We start from the raw sequence: 20353 nt of genomic DNA on the forward strand, positions 1-20353 counted from the left end.
GTGTTTCCTCAACTTCCCCTGCAACCCTCCCCCAGCACCCTCCCTCCATTATAATAAAGTGACACCAAACTGAAATTGCCTGTGTGACAGTCTGGGTTGTTTGTTGAAATGTTCCAAGTGCCTGGCACCTAACATTCCCTAAATGTCAATGAATGAACCAATGAATAACTATGAGATACTCAGACACAGACAGCTGGTTTATTTACCAGCAGTCATATATTTACTTTGTGGTCATGGTGTTTACCAGGATGTAATTAACCTTCTCCTCTTTTGTTTTCTTAAACAGACAAAGATATAAGCAGTGGGAGTTACAACCTTTCCTCCGCAACGACGGGCAGCTACTACAGTTGTGTCAGCCAGATCACCATAGGTGAGCAACTGTGCCAGTTTTTAATGAAAACTATTATTGCCTATAAAGGTTGGGGGTGCAGGGCTATGGAAGGAGTGAGTAGAAAGGGTAAGCGCATCAAACTTATTTTCAGAATCAGGGCAAATACTTGTGGGCTCACCTTGTTGGGGTGCCCTCTTGTGGATCCTTATTGCTTTTGCATAGAGATGGATGGAGGAAATGTGATCCAGAGAGATTAACAAAACAAAACAAAACACAGGTTTCCCAACTTTTCTTCATTTGCTTTCTCTTTCTTTTGTATATCACCTATGTTATTATGTACTTAATATTAAAACTGACTTTTTAAGATTTATTTTCATTTATTTTAAAAAGAAAATTTATATCACAACTGCAAATAGAAAATGTACATTTCCCATAAGTGTAAGTTAATGCATACATGCATAAAATAACAAATCAGTGTTACTGAATGCTAGCTATGCTTTGGGGGATTCTGTGTGTGCCAGCTGTCCTGTCCCCTGACTTCACAGAAATAAAATTCCATGTCATAGCCCATGGCCTTCTCAGAAACTTGAAGTCTGCAGTTTGGAGCGTGTGGTTCTCTATCCCTTCCCCCTGGATGAGGGACCCCCCCCTATGGAGATGGTAGGATCCTGGCAGAATATACTGTGTTCACCTAGCACTCTCCCAGCCGCCTTCCTGCTCATCCTTAAACATGTTTTATTTTGGTCAAAAAGGGAAGAGTGACCATGATTATTTTTCTGTCTGCTGAATCTTTCCTCTCCTTTCCACTTCCTTTCAAACTTTTCTTGATTTCAGAATCTTGGCTACGACTTGGGAAAAAAAGAATAATGGTGATACTTGCAGCTAACATTTATTTTGCACTTAGCATTTGTCAGCTGCTCTTGGCCCTTGACATACATTATTTTACTTGGGACTGTATGAGGAAGGTACTGTCACTTCCCCATCTTACAGATGAGGAAACTTGCTGTTTGCCTTACAGCCAGAAATGGATGTGCCTAGGATTCCAATCCAGGTCTGTTTGACACAAGCTCATGCTTTGAAACACAGTGTCATGGTTTCTTAGACTCCAGCAATGTGGACCCCTGTAAAAAGAAGTAATAATTATGAGCCTCTAAAATGGATTTAAATTATTACAAGGATACCTAAGTATGTTCCAACATAAAATGTAACTATAGACACCTTGTTTTCCAAATAGCCATAAAAATCAAATCAAATTTATAAATGAAATTTAAAACACTGAGAAGAAAAACAACCACAAATTCACCACATTAATTTAAGATGATGGGCATTGTTATTTTGCTGAAATGCAGTCACTGCTTGTAATGCAATGTGGTCCTGGCTGCAGCAGTGAAGGTTCTTTGCACTGAGCTCAGTATTTACAGTATTTATGGTAACTCTGCTGTGCCACCACCTCTCTCTGTTCAACCCACTCTGAAATCTCTGTTAATGCTCACTCAGGTGAGATTATTGGATCTTTGTTTGCTATGGATGCACCTTGACATTCCCATCTCTCTCCTCTTCTCATTAAGTGTATCAACTGGTGCCAACTTGATGGAAACACAAAAGCAAACTCAGGCACTAAAATTAAGTGGCAAAATTTGGTCCATGGTATGCACATATTCATTTTTAAATGATTAAATTGACTTTTAAATGAAAAATGAAAACAACTTAAAAATCTCTGTGGAGAGTTCATGGACCCTGGTTTGAAAACACTAAATAACCTAAAATGACATTCCTAAGGACATTTGTTAAGTAGTGGGAGGTCGTTTAGAGTGCAGAGTAGGAGGGTGACAGGATGAATGCATGTATGAAAGGTTATTCGGGTGGTGAACAGGATGGATTTCATGTGCGAGAATCCGGCGTTATGACGGAGTAAGTGGCTCTGAGTGTGGTCTTGACATGAGACAGTAATGAACTTGGGAAGTGGGATAGAGAGGCAGGTCTGGAGGGAGAAGCATGGAAGAGCCAGGAGGACTAGTCATTGCCTGGATGTGCCTCAGACAGTGTGCCCTGAGACTTTGAGTCAGGTTGACAGGGAGTCTGAGCCGTTCATTGAAATACAGAGGTCAGGAAGAGGACTGCATGGCTCTAGGGTTCCAGTGTGTTGGGTTTGAGGTCCCAGTGAGACCCCCCACCTCAGAATGACCCACAGGAAGTTGGAAATGTGGAGAGAATGGGCAGGAGATGAAGATATTGGCATTCTCTTCACAGAGAGTTCAGTCGAATCTTTGGAAGAGGATGAGATTATAAGAGTGAGCATCAGTATATTGAGTGTGTAGAGGGTCAAAGACCAATCTTTGGGGGAAGCACAATTAGGACAGAAATAACGGCAGTGGTAGGAAAACGTAGCAAGTACATTTCTTGAAATGCCCAGAGAATTTCTAGAAGGGGAGACTGAGGAGGGTTAAAGTTAAAAGTCTGCCCTGGTGACATCCCATGCCAGTGGATGGTGGGAGGGGAGCCAGCTTACAAGGCTCTGAATAAGGAATGATGAGCTGTGAGTAGAGACCTCTATTAAGACACTTGTCAGTGAAAGTGGAGGGGTAAACAGTGAGGACCATATGGGAGCTTTCTGTGCTCATTTAATCCTCACAATCCCATGTGATAGATACTGTTATTTCCCCCATTTTACAGATGAGGAAACTAAGTTCTTGAAAGGTTAAAAAGTAATAAAGAATACATGGGTAGTAAGAGCTGGGATTTGAGCCCAGGTAATCTGACTCCCATTGGATGTCACTCCTGTTAAATTGCTGTGGGCCTAGTACCATTCCCTGGTCTAGTCAGCTGTGGCCACCATGTCAGGGTGTTTCTAATTGACTTTGTTCCACCAAAAGATATATTGAAGTTCTAACCCGTGGTACCTTTGACTGTGACCTTATTTGGAAATAGGGTCTTTACAGATGTAATCAAGTTAGGATGAGGTCATATTCACTTAGGGTGGGGCTTCTAATTCAATGTGACTCATGTCCTGCTTGTAAGTAGAGGAGAAGAGACACAGATATATACATACAGGGAGAGCATCATGTGATGACAGAGGCAAAGGTTAGAGTGATATGTCTACAAGCCAAGGAACACCAAGGATTGCCAGCCATATCAGAAACCAGGAAAAAACAAGAGACAAAGAAGGACACTACATAATGATTAAGGGATTAATCCAAGAAGAAAATATAACAATTGTAAATATTTATGCACCCAACATAGGAGCACCTCCATACATAAGGCAAATGCTAACAGCCATAAAAGGGGAAATCGACAGTAACACAATCATAGTAGGGGACTTTAACACCCCACTTTCACCAATGGACAGATCATCCAAAATGAAAATAAATGAGGAAACACAAGCTTTAAATGATACATTAAACAAGATGGACTTAAATGATATTTATAGGACATTCCATCCAAAAACAACAGAATACACTTTCTTCTCAAGTGCTCGTGGAACATTCTCCAGGAGAGATCATATCTTGGGTCACAAATCAAGCCTTGGTAAATTTAAGAAAATTGAAATCATATCAATTATCTTTTCTGACCACAACACTATGAGACTAGATATCAATTACAGGAAAAAATCTGTTAAAAACAAAAACACATGGAGGCTAAACAATACACTACTAAATAACCAAGGGATCACTGAAGAAATCAAAGAGGAAATCAAAACATACCTGGAAACAAATGACAATGAAAACACAACGACCCAAAACCTATGGGACGCAGCAAAAGCAGTTCTAAGAGGGAAGTTTATAGCAATAGAATCCTACCTCAAGAAACAAGAAACATCTCAAATAAACAACCTAACCTTACACCTAAAGCAATTAGAGAAAGAAGAACAAAAAATCCCCCAAAGTTAGCAGAAGCAAAGAATCATAAAGATCAGATCAGAAATAAAAAGAAATGAAGGAAACAGTAACAAAGATCAATAAAACTAAAAGCTGGTTCTTTGAGAAGATAAACAAAATTGGTAAACCATTAGCCAGACTCATCAAGAAAAAAAAGGGAGAAGACTCAAGTCAACAGAATTAGAAATGAAAAAGGAGAAGTAACAACTGACACTGCAGAAATACAAAGGATCATGAGAGATTACTACAAGCAACTATATGCCAATAAAATGGACAACCTGGAAGAAATGGACCAATTCTTAGAAAAGCACAACCTTCCGAGACTGAACCTGAAAGAAGTAGAAAATATAAACAGACCAATCACAAGCACTGAAATTGAGACTGTGATGAAAAATCTGCCAACAAACAAAAGCCCAGGACCAGATGGCTTCACAGGTGAATTCTATCAAACATTTAGAGAAGAGCTAACGCCTATCTTTCTCAAACTCTTCCAAAATATAGCAGAGGGAGGAACACTCCCAAACTCATTCTACGAGGCCACCATCACCCTGATACCAAAACCAAAGATGCCACAAAGAAAGAAAACTACAGGCCAATATCACTGATGAACATAGATGCAAAAATCCTCAACAAAACACTAGCACACAGAATCTAACAGTGCATTAAAAGGATCATACACCATGATCAAGTGGGGTTTATCCCAGGAATGCAAGGATTCTTCAATATATGCAAATCAATAAATGTGATACACCATATTAACAAACTGAAGGAGAAAAACCATTTGATCCTCTCAATAGATGCAGAAAAAGCTTTCGACAAAATTCAACATCCATTTATTATAAAAACCCTCCAGAAAGTAGGCATAGAGGGAACTTACCTTAACATAAGAAAGACCGTATATGACAAACCCACAGCCAACATCGTATTCAATGGTGAAAAACTGAAACCATTTCCTCTAAGATCAGGAACAAAGCAAGGTTGTCCACTCTCACCACTATTATTCAACATAGTTTTGGAAGTTTTAGCCACAGCAATCAGAGAAGAAAAAGAAATAAAAGGAACACAAATTGGAAAAGAAGAATTAAAGCTGTCACTGTTTGCAAATGACATGATACTACACATAGAGAATCCTAAAGATGCCAACAGAATACTACTACAGCTAACCAATGAATTTGGTAAAGTAGCAGGATACAAAATTAATGCACAGAAATCTCTTGCATTCCTATACACTAATGATGAAAAATCTGAAAGAGAAATTAAGGAAACAGTCCCATTTACCATTGTAACAAAAAGAATAAAAAATACCTAGGAATAAACCTACCTAAGGAGGCAAAGTATGCAGAAAACTCTAAGACACTGATGAAAGAAATTAAAGATGATACAAACAGATGGAGAGATATACCATGTTCTTGGACTGGAAGAATCAACATTGTGAAAATGACTATACTACCCAAAGCAATCTACAGATTCAGTGCAATCCCTATCAAATTACCAATGGCATTTTTCACAGAACTAGAACAAAAAAATTCACAATTTGTATGGAAACACAAAAGACCCCGAATAGCCAAAGCAATCTTGAGAAAGAAAAATGGAGCTGGAGGAATCAGGCTCCCAGACTTCAGACTATACTACAAAGCTACAGTAATCAAGACTGTATGGTACTGGCACAAAAACAGAAATATAGATCAATGGGACAGGATAGAAAGTCCAGAGATAAACCCACGCACCTATGGTCAACTAATCTATGACAAAGGAGGCAAGAATATACATTGGAGAAAAGACAGCCTCTTCAATAAGTGGTGCTGGGAAAACTGGACAGCTACATGTTAAAGAATGAAATTAGAACACTCCCTAACACCATACACAAAAATAAACTCAAAATGGATTAAAGACCTAAATGAAGGGCCAGACACTATCAAACTCTTAGAGGAAAACATAGGTAGAACACTCTATGACATAAATCACAGCAAGATTCTTTTTGACCCAGCTCCTAGAGAAATGGAAATAAAAACAAAAATAAACAAATGGGACTTAATGAAACTTAAAAGCTTTTGCACAGCTAAGCTGAAACATAAACAAGACAAAAAGACAACCCTCTGAATGGGAGAAAATATTTGCCAATGAAGCAACTGACAAAGGATTAACCTCCAAAATTTACAAGCAGCTCATGCAGCTCAATATCAAAAAGCAAACAACCCAATCCAAAAATGGGCAGAAGACCTAAATAGACATTTCTCCAAAGAAGATATATAGATTGCCAACAAACACATGAAAGGATGCTCAACATCACTAATCATTAGAAAAATGCAAATGAAATCTACAAAGAGGTATCACCTCACACCAGTCAAAATGGCCATCATCTAAAAATCTACAAACAATAAATGCTGGAGAGGGTGTGGAGAAAAGGGGACCCTCTTGCACTGTTGGTGGGAATGCAAATTGATACAGCCACTATGGAGAACAGTATGGAGGTTCCTTAAAAATCTAAAACTAGAACTACCATATGACCCAGCAATCCCACTACTGGGCATATCCCCTGAGAAAACCATAATTCCAAAAGAGTCATGTACCAAAATGTTCATTGCAGCTCTATTTACAATAGCCAGGATATGGAAGCAACCTAAGTGTCCATCAACAGATGAACGGATAAAGAAGATGTGGCACATATATACAATGGACTATTACTGCATCATAAAAAGAAACGAAATTGAGTTATTTATAGTGAGGTGGATGGACCTAGAGTCTGTCATACAGAGTGAAGTAAGTTAGAAAGAGAAAAACAAATTCTGTATGCTAACACGTATATATGAAATCTAAAAAAAAAAAAAAAAAAAAGTGGTTCTGAAGAACCTAGGGGCAGGACAGGAATAAAGACGCAGACATAGAGAATGGACCTGAGGACACAAGCAGGGGGAAGGGTAAGCTGAGACGAAGTGAGAGAGTAGCATGGACATATGTACAATGTAAAATAGATAGCTAGTGGGAAGCAGCCGCATGGCACAGGGAGATCAGCTCAGTGCTTTGTATCCACCTAGAGGGGTGGGATAGGGAGTGTGGGAGGGAGACGCAAGAGGGAGGAGATATGGGGATATATGTATATGTATAGATGATTCACTTTTTTATAAAGCAGAAACTAACACACCATTTTAAAGCAATTATACTCCACTAAAGATGTTAAAAAACAAACAAACAAACAAACAAGAAACCAGGAAAAGGCAGACAACAAATTTCCCCCTAGAGACTTCAGAGAGAGCACGGCCCTGCTGAAATCTTGATTTCAGACTTCTAGCCTCCAAAACTGTGAGAGGATAAATTTCTGTTTTTTTTAAGCCACCCAGTTTGTGACCCTTTGTTACAGCAGCCCTAGGAAACTCATATAACAGGTTCTTACTGACCTATGAAGTCACCTCTGAAGGGGCAGTGGGTATGTCACACAGTTTTCTCAGAAGGTGATGGGACAACTGAAAGGCCCTTGAATGTTGCTTCTGTTTCAACAAACTCAAACTGGCTGAAACCATAAGGAAAGTTATTACTTCATATAATAGGAAGGCCTGTTGGGAGGACAGGTTGAGTAGGCTGCTCGATGATGTTGTGAAAGACCTTCTCCCCTTTGCCTTCCTGGGAAAATCTATCTTCCTGATGACGGCCCCAAGGCCGCCGTGGTTCCAGGAATTGCACTCAGGCACAACAGTGATCAGAGGGAAAGGAGCTTTGGTGCCTTCCTCAGGTGTTCACTTGAGGAGCTGAAACTTTCCCCTGAAGCACCTCAGAGACTTCTATCTCATTGCGTGGGATTTGGTCACATGACCACCCTTCAGCAAATCACTGACAAGGGAGATAAGATCGTGGTCTTTACACCCATCATGGCCCACGTGGAGGTCAGGGAGCGTGAGGTCTGTCTGCCCTGAGTCACAAGCTGCATGGGAGCAGGATGAATTCCCAAACAAAATGTGACTCTGTTGGGAGGAAGGGGTGTGGGTGGAGGGTGGATTCAGCACAGTCATCAGGCAGTGTCCACTGCCCACAGTCTGTCCAGTACAAAGCACTTTAAAAATATTTATAGTAAAAGCAGCAAATAATTAACAACTTTATACTCAAAGTACTGGAGGGAGGACATCTCTGAGTCGTCTAGCAGTTCTTTTTTAAAAGCTCTTTTTGTTTTCTTTCATCTCCTGTACTTCCGTCCTTCTCTTACAGGATAGTCATCTCACACAGAAGTGTCTCATTTGTGAGGGAATTCCATTTAAGAGAACAGCACACTTCTGGACTTCCTATTAATGTAGTTCCTTATAGGAACCTATGTCCTGACCGAAGAATTGCCAAAAAATCCAATCAACAGAAAAAGTGACACCTTCTGAAATTTTTCTACCTATCCATGAGACCCTTGGAAAACTCCTTATTTTCTTCTTTTTTTTTTTTTTTTCTGGCTGCACGGCATGGCATGTGGGATCTTAGTTCCCCAACCAGGGATGGAACCCGCGCCTTCCCCGACCAGGGACCGAACCCGCACCCCCTGCGTTGGAAGCGTGGAGTCTCAACCACTGGACCACCAGGGAAGTCCTGAAAGCTCCTTATTTTCTGATAGTAAACTCCCATTTTTTCATGTATGAAAGATTTAAGAACTTTAAAGTTGATTAACATCATTTTTTTTCTCAAGACAGCCTATAATTTTGAGTGTTCCTTACATGTCTCTGTTTAGGATTTGGGGGCTAGTGGGTGATAGTGTTGGCATGCAACTCGGAGAAAGCTGGGACCCCTGCTTCTACCCAACCCCCGACCTGGGGACAGGATGGTGGGTGAGGGAGAGTGAGTAGGCTACCAGTGTGACATTCCTGTTACTTGCCTCTTGGGCACTTGGACACCAGGTGTTCCCTTGGATGGTTGGATAACCAACCACCCAAAATACTCTGACCTCATTGTTGCTTTTAAATTTAGGCTGGTCCATTTCTAGTCCATCATAATTATGCAGATCTTATCATAGCTCATTTGTATCAATGACATGAATTAATATATTTGCTAATGAACTCCACTTCTGTATTAAATGATGTGGTAATTTCCTAAAGTAAAAAAAAAAAGGGGGTGGCTTCTTAGCACTGTGAACAATATTTTTTCAAAATTAAGAATATGTTATAAATTAGCTATCATTTTATGAAAGAAATGGTAAAACCTGAAATTATGGAGAGTCCAGAGTTCCTTGGGACTTTTAAGCCTAACGCTTTCACAGTGTGTGATATATATTATACACCCTTCTCTGTATAATGACTCCCAAGGAGCTTGGGAATATGGAAAGAGAAGAGGCATTTAAACAAGTTTCCGAATGAAACAACAAGGCGAGGGAAAACATGGTCCTGTAATTATTCTTCTTGTAAAAGGATTCTCTGGTGTGAGTAGGAGGTAATACGTTTTCACATTTTTAATAAAAACATAATGGAACATCAATTCAAATGGTGCCTCCTAGAATTTCATTTCTATGCCCCAGTACACTCTTAGGAGCTATGGGAGATCCAAGAGTATTGATCACAAAATAAACACACTAACATCAGAGGTTTAGTCCAACAAACAGGATCGGAGGCAGCCTTGGGGTCAGTAGCGTTCAGTTCAGCCTCCACTGTAGCTGTGGCTTCATTGCAGTTCTGAACATTGAGAATTTGTGTTCTCTGTGATTATCTTCAGAGGCTCCATAGCCCTCACCAGAGAAAGAATCACTCACCTCACTGTATTCCACTTACCTTTTAGGAAGGTGACTGACCAAGAAGAGTTCAAGCAGTCCAGTCAGCATGTTCTCAAGGGTGTCAGCATGTCCCTTTCCTTGTGCATTCTGGTCCATTGAGATCCCTCTATAAAAAATTGTTCAGAAAGGAATAAATAACCTAAGAGCGATTTGTGGGGGAAACAGACCCCGATTCCATCTCCTAGAATCCTTCTTGTTGCCTGTGTTCTCAGTGCGAGGCAGGGGACCAGAGCACCCATGTTGTCTTTGATGAGCCTGGGCTTGAATCTGTTATTTCTGTGTAGTTATTGACCTTGCGGAAGTAATAATGTCCCTTAGCCTTGGTTTCCTCATCTGTCAAATGGGAATATTAGTACCTTCCTGACAGGGTTATTGTGAGGTTAAATGAGGTGGTCCTGATAGATCCCTTAGCACATTGCCAATAAGCATTAGACAGTATTGTAACTTTTAGAGGATTTATCATTTTATGACAATTAAGTAGATTGTTCATTCCTGGGCATCAGGCGTGACTTCAATGTGGATGAGTTCCAGATTTACAACTCTGGTCCCATGTCTCCTAATCCTCATTTCCGTTGTTTTTTTCAGTCTACTGCCAGACATTTCCACATAGATATTTCCACTAAAGCTCAACCTCCTCGTGTCTAAAAAAACACACTCAACCTTCTTCAACCCTTGCCAGGCCAGTCCTTCTGATGGCCACAGTGAGGATGAGGAAATCCACCATTCTGTTTGCCATAAGTCTTCTCTGACATCTTGCCAGCAAAAAACAAAGCTACCTGGTGGCCCCAAACTCCTTTCTTTCCACGTCATTGTTGCGCATCTCTCTGGACCTCTTTTCCTTTCTTGCTGCCAACATTTAAATTTGGTCCCTTAATAATGTTTGCCTGGCCTCTGCTTCACAGCCTCTTATGTCACCTCCTTGCCGATGGTCTAGGAAGAATTCGGTGAACAGTGGGTATCTATTGAATGCCAGGGGAAAGAGCCAAATAGAGAAATGCTGGGAGGGAGTTTTAAAGATGACTAAGACACCCTGTGACCTTGAGGGATGCTCAGCTCAGGAGAGAGACACATAGAGAGAAGGAACACTTGGCTGTGAAGTGTGGGCAGGGACTGTTTGACACATATCCATGTTCAAGTGGTTTCCCGCATGGTGTGGGAGGGCTGCCCCAGACAACACCGTCCAGTCTGCAGGGTCCATGCAGACCTCCTCCCTTGTTGCCCCTTTTGGGCTTTCTTGGTGCCTCAACACCCCCTCCCCAATTTGGACTTTCTCCCCACACACCCCCAGCCCCTGCACACCAACACCTTTTACTGGGCCTCCCTTTACCGTGGTTAAGACAACTTGGGGGAGTCAGAGGAATCTCCCCAGAAGGGGTCACCACCAGAGGAAGGAGGCACAGATTCTGCCTTTTTCTACCGTCCATTTGATTATGCCAATCCCCACTTCACAAACTTTTAGGGATATTGCTTTGCCTAGCAAGTAAAATCTAATTTTCTTACCTTGGCATTTAAGACCCTCAGCTGTCTTGTATCAACCTACCTTTCCATTCTTGTTTTTTTCTGACTACACTTACATTATATTTCTAAATTCTGTACCTCGGTTGCAAATGCAAAGGCCTGCAGAGATCAGGCATGTAAGACAAATAAGTGAAGCAGGCTGGGAGTAAGGTATTAGGGAATGGTGGGGACTGTGGCAGACAGGAGTTCCTTTACTCCGCTTTAAAAGAGTGGCTCTGTGGTTGCTTCAGCTGACAGTTGCCACATGGGAATGTGGTCCAGTGTTGCTTGATCTTTAGGAGAAGAACAAGAGATTTTTAAAGAGAGGACAGAAAGCTGGATTTTTGTTGAGAATGCTCTAGACTTTTATTGTTATCAATTTTAATTTGAACTTTACTTCAAATTAAGAAAAATGTGGGCTAACAAAACACATCTACAGAGCAGATCTGTCCCTCTGATTGTTTTAGGTGGCAACCCTTGCCTAGAAGGCCAAGTTCATGCCATCTTTTCCACGACCTAGTTCCTCCACCTAGAAAGGGCTTTGTCCCCTGAAATCCTGGGGAATGTTTTTGTCCAACTTTAAACTATTTCTTTCATCTTGCTTTGTACTGTTGTTAGTTGGAAAAAGGGAAAGAACATAGATTTTGGAGCCAGACAGATCTGGGCTTAAATTCTGCCTCTGGCACTTACTGGCTGCTTGACCTAGGGCAAGTTGAGGTCCAGTTTCCTATAAAACGGAAATAGTAATTGTATTCTTATAGAGTTGCTGTAAGGATTACAATCACTTATGCAAAGTACCTAGAACATAATAGACTTTCAGTTATCTTTTTTCATTATGATCACAAGTCTTATCTCCTTTATTGAACTCTGAGCTCCTTAAGGGCAAAGACTGGGCACCTAGAACATAGTATGTGCTTAATACACATAGGCTGACTAGTTAACAAGATCCATCCAATGTGACATTTCCTGCCTGTTTATTGGTAACATGCATCCTTATCTCAAGTGGTGTTTGATTTGACTGCGCAGCTAAGACGTTGGGGGAAATACAGAAAGAAATACGGTATAAGGCTTTGATTGCTGATCCTGACCTTATGTGTTTGTCTTGCCAGGTTACGACGTTGCTGGGCCTGTTGCAGTTGGGCTCACCCACTGGAAAAATCCATATGCACAAGGCAGACCCACCCTCCCATCAGATCTGCCTCTCTTCGTCTCCAAAGATGCAGGCATCCCGGTATATCAGCGATCCCTCACTCGCAAGACTGAGCTGGCCACGCCTCTGTCTTGCCCAGCCTCACTGTCCATCACTCCAGTGCCTTCTTACAGCAGCAGCAGCCAGGAAACCCTGAGCCAAGACACAGCAGGTAACAGTGCTGGCTTCCTGTTGGAGATTCAGGACTCAGTGTGTTTAAAAGTTCCTTCATGCATTAGCCTGCTGAATGCATTGCATCTGCACTTCTGCTTGTGTGATGCTATGGACCCCAACAATTCCCCCATATTCACTGGCCTTTAATAGCTTGGCTGTATCAGAAGGAAGGTTAGATGTGTTTAGAAATATTTGACCTAAACGTTAGTTCTATTTGGTAAGATGTCGTCTGGAAATCAACTCTGAGTCAGAATTCCAAGTTTTGTCATAGGACTTTTTGTTTGTTTAATTTTCATCCTCTATTTAGTGACAAGGCATTGATCTTGGATTACAGTCTTGTATTCAAAAAAGTCATTTTTGAATACTTACCTCATTTACTAGCAATACATGATGCTCCACAAATTTGATCTGTGTCATGGGTCTTCGAACCACTGCCAATGGGCCAAATCTTGGCTGCCACATGTTTTTGTTCAGCCGAAGAACTAAAAATAGTTTTTACTTTATTTTTATTTTTTATTTTTTTAAAAAAATACATTTATTTTTTATTTATTTATTTTTGGCTGCATTGGGTCTTCGTTGCTGTGCACGGGCTTTCTCTAGTTGCGGCGAGTGGGGGCTACTCTTCCTTATGGTGCGCGGGCTTCTCATTGCGGTGTCTTCTCTTGTTGCTGAGCACAGGCTCTAGGTGTGCGGGCTTCAGTAATTGTGGCTCATGGGCTCTAGAGCGCAGGCTCAGTAGTTGTAGCACACGGGCTTAGTTGCTCCGCGGCATGTGGGATCTTCCCGGACCAGGGCTCAAACCCGTGTCCCCTGCACTGGCAGGCGGATTCTTAACCACTGTGCCTTTAGGGAAGTCCAGTTTTTACTTTAAATGGTTGGTGTCTTAGTCAGTTCAGGCTGCTATAACGAAAGACCACAGACCAGGTAGTTCATAAAAAACAGAAATTTATTTCTTACAGTTCTGGAGGCTGGAGGCTTGAGATCAGGGTGCCAACATAGTTGGGTGAGGGTCCTTTTTTGGGTTGCAGACTTCTCACAGTATCCTCACGTGACAGAAAGGGAAAGGGGCCTCTGTGGGGTCTTTTTTTATAAGAACGCTAATCCCAGTCATGAGGGCTCCACTTTCATGACCTAAGGACCTCCCAGGGGCCCCGCCTCCTAATACCATCACATTAGCCATTAGAATTTCAAACGTATGAATTTTGGAGGGACACAAACATTCAGACCATACAGTTGGAAAAAATTAAAAGGATAAGAATATTTTGAGACACCTGAAATTCACATTTCAGTGTTCATATATAAAGTTTTATTGGACACAACCTCTTATGTATTGTCTATGCTTGCTTTCAGGTGACAAAGGCAGAGCTGAGTAATTGTGACAGAAACAGTATGGCTTGCGAAGCCTAAAATATTTATTATCTGGCCCTTTGCAGAAAATGTTTGCTGACCACTGATCTATGTGATCTTTGGGGCTCATGACTTAAACAATCAGGGCAAGAAAAAATGTTTACAACAACATCTTGTCTTAAAATTTATCACTTCCATTACACATTGAATTGTGGAAAGCTTTACTCATGCAAGGCTGGCCACTTAATTGTTTTTATTTCTCAAGTCTGAGTTGGAGGTTTAAGTTATGCAAAATCTATCCTGCCACTTTTTTTTGTTTTTCTACAGATAGAGTGCTTAGAGATGAAGGTTTAGTTGGAGTAATCCAATGTGTAATTCCTGTTCTGGAGATAGATTTTTAAATGTTGACCTTCAACATTCACAATGACACTCAACAAGTCACAGTTGCTGCCACCTAGAGAAGAGACACTGATGTTGCAGAAGTTCCAGATTATCAAGAGCAATCTCTAAAGCAGCAGATTGCAGACTCGCTAAATGTTCAGAATCCCCACAGAACTGGTTAGAAATGAAGATTCCTGGGCTCTACCCCAGGGAATGCTGTGTCCATGGCACGGAGTGAGCTTCCGCATCTGCATTCTGCAGGCTGCTCCCTCCTGGAATTTTGACTCCCGAGGTTCCTCCACACACACCTTGGGGGACACCCTGAAAGTGTCTTTGGTTAAGTGGTTGGATGATATTGCGGAGCGTTGGGGGATATTTGCATACCATTAGCTCTGCCATGGCAAAACTGAGTATCTTTCTGATTGTCCTGATTGAATGTCAGTTGGAGAGTAGAAGAATCATGATCTGAAGTTCAAACATTTTCCATATTTAAGTTTGAAATCTCCTGGGTTTTGATGTTATCATGATTGAAAACTGAATCTTCTTGCTTTAAAAAGTTCAGTAAAATCCGAAGTTAAGAAATAAAGTCCTGCCTTTGGCCGGGGGTAGCTGCAAGGTTATGGCATTTCATGGTAAAGAGGAGTGTGAAATGGCAGCTGCCAGAATAACATTTTATCACATTTCCCTTTGAGTTGGCTTTTTTCTTTCTTTTTCCATAGAGCGTCACACTCAGAAGCAATCTGATTTTTGGAGGAGGTTTCTATTTTTAACTTGTAGGTTTTCAAAAAGAAATTAAAAGCCCATATTTCTCTTCAATCCTAGGAACTTTCCATTAGCAATAAAATATTGAATTTTTCCATAGAACTGTTTTTAATAATAATAATTAGTATACTTACAAAGTAAGCCTGACACTTAAGGATATATTAAACAAGCATGGGATATTTTATAATAGAAAATTATAGATGCTGGTGTAGCTTCTGTAAGTCTCAATTATGATTATAGGTTAATTATTGCATTTATTTGATTTCTTATAGCAGTTTATTGATTTTAATAGTGTTTTTTGTGTGAAAGCTTCCAGTTTCCTTTTTCTTCTTATTTTTTAATAGAGTTAATTTCTTTTATATATATATGTATATATATGTTGCTAGTTTGAAGAAAACTCTGAGGTAAGTCAGTTTAACTATAGCACAATGTCCTACAAATTCCAGACTTTGCTAGACATCCCTTCATATTTCTAATCTGTCTTTCTTCTGCATAAACTTCAGGTCTGATGTAGAGGAGGTTACAATTTGTAGGCACAAAATCACTATACAATTATTTTATTTTATTTTATTTTATTTATTTATTTGTTTGTTTGTTTGTTTATTTATTTATTTATTTATTTTGGCTGTGTTGGGTCTTCGTTTCTGTGCGAGGGCTTTCTCCAGTTGCGGCGAGCGGGGGCCTCTCTTCATCGCGGTGCGCGGGCCTCTCACCGTCGCGGCCTCTCCCGTTGCGGAGCACAGGCTCCAGACGCGCAGGCTCAGTAGTTGTGGCGCACGGGCTTAGTTTCTCCACGGCATGTGGGATCTTCCCAGACCAGGGCTCGAACCCGTGTCCCCTGCATTGGCAGGCAGATTCTTAACCACTGCGCCACCAGGGAAGCCCACCATACAATTATTTATTGATTGTTGGAGTTTTGTCATGTTTAAGAATTCTCCAAACATATTTAAAAATCATTTTTCCATTTATAATCCCTACAACTCTACAATTCTAGAAGCAACTGAAAAAACGCTAAGTGACTATAGAGCTTTTGAAATTCTCATTTTATTGAGCTGTTTTCCCTCTTGCCACTACCCTATTCCATCATTCCTTCCCTTCATCGTGTGACTAATTTCATCGTGTGTAGAAGTTTCTTCTTGGGTTGGACTTTACTTAATCCTGTTTGCTACCTTGTGCAGTTAACAACCTGTGCAACTGCGTGGTGGCCCTGGATGCAATGCTCCTTCTTGGCGGCAGAGAATGTTTTAATCAGTAAATTAATTGCAGCAGGTTAAGTTGGAAAAACAGTGTCTGGCTTCTTCTATCCCTGCATTCGTCCATCTCTCCATCCATTCATCTATCCATCCATCCAGTACATACTAAATTTCCACCGTGTGTCATGTACTGCAGTAAACCCTTGGGATAGAAAATTGAGTAAAGCATCACCCCATATAAGAAGCTCAAAGTCTGCAGGAGGAGACAGATATGTAAATCAAGTATTTTAATTCAGTGTTATAAGTGCTAAGATAGAAGTTTTCACATTAGGTGATCACACACACATTTTTGTTATTAAATTATTTAATTAATATGCTATTAAAATACTACTAATAAAGTATTAAAATGTGATATAAAATATAACATTTAAATATGTAAGTAAAATCACATTGAGTGCAAAAGATATTATTAAATTATTTCTTCAATTAAAAGGAGATGAATTTGAGAGAACCATAGGAGGAATGTTTGGAAACTGTCTCCATCTCAGATATTCTGAGTAGGTTTGATAACCAGTTTTTGCTAACCAAGCTTTACGACTTGCATCATCACTACCACACAACTTACATTTTGGTCACTTTCTGCCACCAACTGATTCTCAGCCACTCTCTTCCATTGTATTTGGTTCCCAGCTGTGTGCTCATGACTCCAAAGTGATATTTCCATGTCTTATTTCTCTGACAAACTTTAAAGATATATTTACAACTGCCTACCAGAACTTTCAGCCTGGATATATCCCAGACATGTCAAAACTTATGTGTCCCAAATGGAACTTTCTTTTTGGTAGCCCTCAAAGCTGAATTTCTTTTTTTTCCCCCTCCTATCTTTTTTCTGTTCCTATAAATTTATTTGTTTATTTATGGCTGCATTGGGTCTTCGCTGCTGTGCGCGGGCTTTCTCTAGTTGCAGCGAGCAGGGGCTACTCCTCGTTGTGGTGCGCAGGCTTCTCATTGTGGTGGCTTCTCTTGTTGCGGAGCACGGGCTCTAGGCACGTGGGCTTCAGTAGTTGTGGCTCACAGGCTCTAGAGTGCAGGCTCAGTAGCTGTGGCGCACGGGCTTAGTTGCTCCGTGGCATGTGGGATCTTCCCGGACCAGGGCTTGAACCCATGTCCCCTGCATTGGCAGGTGGATTCTTAACCACTGTGCCACCAGGGAAGTCCCAAAGCTGAATTTCTTATTGTGTTTAATGGTGCCACAGCCCATCCAGACTCCCAAGCCAAAAACTGGGTGTCCTCATGCTTTAACCCTCTGCTGGCCATCAGCCTCCGCAGCCAGCTGGCTAACATGTTCATCGTCTACTTTAGAGATAGCTCTAATTCAGAGCATCCTCTCCATCCCCGTGGCACCATCTCAGCTTAAGCTCTCATCATCTCTACTGAACTAGAGCAGCCTCCCCGCATCTTAATTCTTCCATGTCCTCAGGGTTAGTTTGCCAAATTCATCTCTTTCTCTCTTTTCCACTCTTCCTCCCTCCCTGCCTTCCTCCCTGACTTGAAAAATCTCTGTTGTTTCCCCATTGTCAGTAGAAGAAAGCCTAAACACTTTATACATGATACATGAGGGCCTTCCTAACTAGCTTTAACTGACTCTAGCATCTCTCACCACTCTCTGCAGATGCAGCCACACAGTAGCTACACCTAATGCTTTACAGGTCCCTAAAGATCCATGATTTTTCACATGTGCCAACTGCTTGGATGCTCTTCCTTACATTCTTATTCTAGAAAATTTATTGAAGACACCTAGCTAAGAGTTGACCTCCTCTCTGAATTCTTTCCCTTTCCCCCTCAGCATATTTAGTCATTCTTTCTGTTTCTGTTGGGAATTCCTATTGACATCTTGAATTCTGCTCTTATTTGACTGTAATATAATTTTATTTTTATATTTCTTTTTATGGCTAGCCTACTAGATGGAAGTTCTTGAGCTGAGAATTAATGTCATAATCATGTATTTGTTTGGTCAGTGTAGAGCCCAGCATATAGGAAGTATGTTGTCTAGGACCATTTAAACTGCAGATTAGACACTGTTAAAGAGAGAATTAGGCCTGGAAGATAGATCTGAAGAAATTACTTCAAATGCTGTATAGAGAGATAGAAGATAGCAAAACAAGAAGGGGGAGGTTGAAATATAGAAGACAGAATGAGAATGTCCGACATACTTTTAATAGAAATCCTGTCTGGATTAAGAGAATAGAAAGAATGGAGAGAGATAGAATATTTTTAAAAACACAGCTGCTGAGAATTTCCCAGAATTGATGAGAGACACAAATCTTTTGAGTCAAGAAACAGTGAATGCCAAGCAGAATAAGTAAAAATAAATCCACATATAAACATATTTTGGTGAGTCAGCAAAAAACAAAGAGAAAAATCTTAGGAATCTGAGGGAAAAAACAGATTTCTCACAAATAATAAACAATTGAACTGAGGATAGATGTTCCAATAGTAATTATAGAGGCCAAGAGACAGTGCATCGATATCTTCAAAGTGCTGAAGGAAATAATGGTCAATTCCGAATTCTGAATCCAGCCAAATGATCATTGAAGAGGGAGATCATCATAAGAACATTTTTTGGAAAAGACTGGGAAAGTGTACCCAATGTACACCTACTGCAAGAATGACTGAAAAGCCTATTTTAGAAAAGAAGAAACTTGAACCTAGAAGAAAGGCTAAGATGATAGAAATAATAAGAGGAAGAAATACATTCCTAATTTAAAAAGGTCCTTCTAGAAGAATGGTTTTCAACCAGGGACGATTTTACTTCATGGGTACATTTGGCAATGTCTGGAGGTATTTTTGGTTGACACAGCCGGGCAGGAGGTATTACAAGCGTCTAGTGTGTAGAGACCAGGAATGCTGCTAACCATCTTGCAATGCGTGTGACATGATCCCATGTTCATCATTAATTCTTAACACTGCTTCCTCCCTTTGAGTTTCTCTTCCTATGTGTGGTACCTTGCCCTTGCAATGGGCCCCCACCTTTATGGCATTTCCAGGGCTCTGCTCTCTCTGCTCTATCTGGGGCTATCCTTGATAAAGTATGTCCTTCACACTTTTGATTTTCCCTTTTCTATGTTTCTTTGTGTCCTTTAACTCTTCCTAAATTGCATCTCATGCTGCACCTAAGCCTTTTCTCTTCTTGTTCACTTATACCAATTTCTCAACCTTGACACCACTGACATTTTGGGCTGAGTAATTCTTTGCTATGGGGGGCTGTGCTGTGCATTGTAGATGTTTAGCAGCATCTCTGGTTGCTACCCACTGGTTGCCAGTTGTGACAGCCAGAAATATCTCCAGACATTGCTGAATGTCCTCTGGGTAGGGGCAAAATTGCCCCCAGTTGAGAACCACTGATTTATACTAATTCAGTCCAGTTCTGTTCTCTGGACTTCTGCTTAGTGGGAATAATCTGATAATCTAATCATTGAGATAGGATACATGTGTTATAATGACTTTTACCCTATATTTAACAAGAGCCTTTTGCAAACTGTGCCCTAATCAAAAACATGGAGGGAATCCCTTTCCAAAGAGGGAGGTTTTCCCCCTGAGAATTCAGTTAACACCTTTGATACTTGTCCATCAGCCCCCTGTATACAGTCCTCTGAAATTATGTCATAAATCAGAGCTCCTCCATTTGTGTCCAAGAAGACCAGTGATAATTTCCCTGCATCTGCATACACAGAAATAAGCAAAAACTCATCCCTTTTTTCTTGTGCCTTCCTTCCCCTGTCTCCTGTGTCTCACAACCTTCACATAGTGATCTCTTGGTAGAGCTGGGTTTTGAAAAAGATCCTAAATGAATTCCATACATTTCTTGTGGAT

The 20353-nt window shown here is 40.7% G+C and overlaps 1 protein-coding gene across 1 annotated transcript in view; it reads left to right on the forward strand.

The window, feature by feature from the left end:
- Positions 1–347: 347 nt before the first annotated feature.
- ANO4 (anoctamin 4) overlaps positions 348–20353 on the forward strand; it is a 445216-nt gene continuing 425210 nt past the window's right edge. Inside the window, exons 1-2 of the mRNA XM_036866241.1 lie at positions 348–370; positions 12544–12795. The gene's annotated coding sequence lies outside the window, so the exon portion shown is untranslated. The remainder of the gene's footprint in view (positions 371–12543; positions 12796–20353) is intronic.

This window comes from Balaenoptera musculus, chromosome 10, assembly GCF_009873245.2.
Source record: "Balaenoptera musculus isolate JJ_BM4_2016_0621 chromosome 10, mBalMus1.pri.v3, whole genome shotgun sequence".
NCBI lineage: Eukaryota > Metazoa > Chordata > Mammalia > Artiodactyla > Balaenopteridae > Balaenoptera > Balaenoptera musculus.